Source organism: Helianthus annuus, chromosome 12 (assembly GCF_002127325.2).
Source record: "Helianthus annuus cultivar XRQ/B chromosome 12, HanXRQr2.0-SUNRISE, whole genome shotgun sequence".
NCBI lineage: Eukaryota > Viridiplantae > Streptophyta > Magnoliopsida > Asterales > Asteraceae > Helianthus > Helianthus annuus.
The window spans coordinates 135037775-135041897 of NC_035444.2; positions in this window are offsets into that span (position 1 = coordinate 135037775).

Below are 4123 nucleotides of genomic sequence, written 5' to 3' on the forward strand. Positions count from 1 at the left end.
TTCTTGTTAAAGATGAGGTTGTTGAGTTTGAGACTGAGCTTGATAAGTTTTTGTCAGAATTTCCCACAATTAACAACAATGTAAAACAAGATGTGAAAGAAAAAGAGGTTTCAAATGTCACATTTAACTTTCCTAAAACAAATGAAAAATGCAATGTAGTTTTTGGATCAGTGTCAGAAGTCAAGAAATCGTGGGCATCATTGTTTGAGTAATGTGTTTGTGTGTTGGTTGCAGGGGCTGCCCAAGTCTGTTCTATCGAGGTGGATAATGGACAGTGGAGCATCACGCCACATGACTGGGTCATTAGCTCTCTTATATGATGTCAAAGCGGTAAATGGAAGCTACGTGGGGTTTGCCGGAAACCAAGGTGGCAGAATTGTCGGCCAGGGAAAGCTTACCAACGGCATAATATCTTTTGACAAAGTGAACTACATTGTAGAGTTGACAAACAACTTGTTGAGTATATCACAAATATGTGATAAGGATTTTAGCGTTCATTTTACAAAATCAGAGTGTTTGGTTTTAAAGCCAGGGTTTAAAGTCCCTGACGAGTTGGTGCTGTTGCGCGCTCCGAGGGTTAACGATCTTTACATTCTAGATATGAGTGTTGCAACGCCAACAACTCCTCAAAAACAATGTTTTGTTACAAAATCAAAAGCTACTGAAAAAGAAACTGTGATGTGGCACCGGAAAATGGGTCATATTCATGTACGAAAGATGAATTTTCTGGTGCATAATGATTTAGTTGAGGGTGTAAATGTTAAGAATTTTCATTTGTCTGATGATTGCATTGCTTGTAAAAAAGGTAAACAGGTTAGAAAGTCACATCTGCAGAAGATGCTCAACACTATCGGGTTACCTCTTGAGAGATTGCACATGGATCTCTTCGGGCCTGTTAATGTCAAAAGCATCAGCGGGGATTCTTATTGTTTGGTGGTGACAGATGATTATTCGAGGTTTTCGTGGGTTGCATGTTTGGAAAGAAAGGATGAAACTTTCGAGACGTTGATGATTTTGTTTAAAAAGATGGAAACGGTGTACAACTGCCGATCAGAAGAATTCTAAGCGATAACGGAACGGAGTTCAAGAATAACAAAATGTACGAGTTCTGCAACGAGAAGGGGATACTACATGAATTCAGTGCGCCGTACACACCGCAGCAAAACGGTGTGGCTGAACGAAAGAACAGGACCCTGATCGAGACTGCACGTACAATGTTGGCCGATTCCAAGCTTTCGATTTACTTCTGGAGTGAAGCAGTGTCAGCGACATGCTATACCTTGAACCGAGTTCTCACCGTGAAGAAATACAAAAAGACGTGTTTTGAGCTGCTACATCGATACAAGCCAAATCTTGAGTTCCTAGAACCTTTTGGCTCTCCATGTACTTTTATAGATGTTGATGGTAAATTCGGCGCAAAAGCTAATGAAGGGTTCTTTGTAGGTTACGCCAACCCGCTAAAAAGGGTGTTTGTACCATGTCTGGGGAAGGTGATTCAGGTCCATCATGTGGATTGTCAGAAGCATACACCATCGCAACAACTTCCCGGACAAAGATTCCTGTTCGACTACGACAAACTCTGGGAATCGTTTCATTTGCCGTCCGAGCCGAGTGATGAGGAACTTGCTCTTATGTACCTGTATCAGCAAAGTCAGTCGCAAGAGCCAGTATCTAGACCGCTAGATGTTCCTATACCCACCGTGGGTACTCACGATGATGAAGCAGGACCAAGTGGAACTATTCATGAACCGCCAGAGGAGGAACAAACTCCATCATTTGACGTTTCTGACGACTCAGAGGAGGAACCCGCTCCTACATTTGACGAGGAACCAAATGAGACATCAGAGGAGGCTGTTGATCAAATCGTTGATCTCGACATTTCAAATCTGGAATCGGAAGTTGTGGTGCCTGATACTGTGATGCCACGGACACTGTCTTACCACCCTTCAGAACAAATTATCGGCGATCTACAGAGTGGTGTCAAGACGAGACATCAGATAGACCAAGCTTTTACATGTTTTTATTCATCTATTGCTGATATGCAGAAAGAAGTCTCACTTAAATGTTTTATTTCGCAGATAGAGCCTAGGACCTACAAAGAAGCATTGACCGAAGACAGTTGGGTGAATGCTATGTAGGAGGAACTGCAACAGTTTGAGAAATTGGGCGTCTGGAGACTTGTTGATCTGCCAAAGAATCAGAAGTTGATAAAGACGAAATGGGTATTTAAGTGTAAACGTGACGATAGAGGAGTCGTGGTGAGGAACAAAGCACGTCTAGTGGTCTAAGGCTTCAGCCAGCAGGAGGGAATAGACTATGATGAGGTTTACGCGCCGGTTGCAAGGCTTGAAGCAATTCGCATCTTTTTAGCCTTTGCATCTTGGAAAGATTTCAAAGTCTATCAACTCGATGTTAAATCAGCATTCCTGTATGGCAAGATTCGAGAAGAAGTTTATGTGGGGCAACCACCGGGGTTTGCAGATCCACTAAACAGAGACAAGGTGTACCTACTGGATAAAGCATTATATGGTCTACACCAGGCCCCGAGAGCCTGGTACGAGACTCTCTCGACCTACTTGCTGGACAACGGGTTCACAAGAGGAACAGTAGACAGCACCTTGTTCACAAAAGAAAAAGGAGGCCACTTGCTGATCGTGCAGATCTACGTTGATGACATCATTTTCGGTTCCACCAACGACGATTTGTGTAAAGAGTTTGAGAGAGTAATGAAGAAGAAGTTCGAAATGAGTTCGATGGGGGAGATGAAGTTCTTCCTCGGGCTGCAGGTAGAACAAATGCCCGACGGAATCTTCATTCACCAGTCAAAGTATGTAAAGGACGTGCTAGACAAGTTTGATATGACAGATTGCAGTCCTGCATCAACCCCCCTCGCACAGAACCATGGTATTTGTCCAGATAAACAGGGAGTGAAGATGGATGAAACGTTATACCTATCGATCATTGGTTCTTTAATGTATCTCACAGCTTCCCGTCCCAACATCATGTACCCGACATGTCTCTGTGCACGATATCAGTCGAATCCGAAGCAGTCACACCTGACGATTGTCAAACGCATCTTACGGTATTTGAAGGGCTGCCCAAGCATCGGCTTGTGGTACCCTCGTTCGGGTGACTTTACTTTATCCGGTTTCGCTGATTCAGATTTCGGTAGCTGTAAGCAGAATGCAAAGTCCACCACTGCTGGGTGCCAGTTCTTCGGAACTCGGCTCGTTACCTGGCAGTGCAAGAAGCAAACTGCAGTTGCGCTTTCCACGTGTGAGGCTGAGTACGTCTCAGCCTCTAGCTGTTGCTCGCAGATCCTCTGGATCCAACAGCAGATGCGCGACTTCGGTCTGCAATTCTTGGATACTCCGATATTTGTGGACAATGAAGCGGCCATAAATGTTACGAAAAATCCGGTTCACCATTCGAAAACAAAACACATTGAAATCCGACACCATTTTATTCGAGATTGTCACGAAAAGAAATTAATACGGATTGAACATGTGGGCACCGATGATCAGAAAGCTGATTTTTACACAAAACCGTTTGATAAAAAGAGATTTTATTATCTTTTAAGGTTAAATGGGATGAAAAATCTGCAATCTGGGAGGGTAATCGAGTGTGAAGCCGAATTGGGCGGCGATCTGACATGAACCGTATCGTGTTGTCAACTTTCGTTTGTACAGTTGTATTTTTTTTTCAGCTTTTCGTTAAAAACAAAAACACAAAAATATGTTTTAGTTTTAGGGGGAGATATTCGCAGAAAAATACAAAAACATGATAAAACCATAAAAAAAATCCAAAACATTAAAAAATGCAAAAAGAGCTGTGTAGTATAGGGGAAATGATAGTACATCAGCTAGACGGGCACAATACGCTAAAGAATTGGAATGTAAAAATGCAATTAAGCAGTCTCGCTAAAGATGTGTCGGTAGGTTCTTACAGAATTAGTAGATCAGTTTGGGATATAAACCTAAATTTAACTTGCGTTTTCGTGGGGAACACCTCCAGGATATATAGGTAACCCCTGAAATCCTGTTTGAAAGGTCCCGTATTCTGAGATACTAGGTCTTTATGCTCGGTGATATCTGGGGTATTATCCCGGGACTTCTGCTGTATG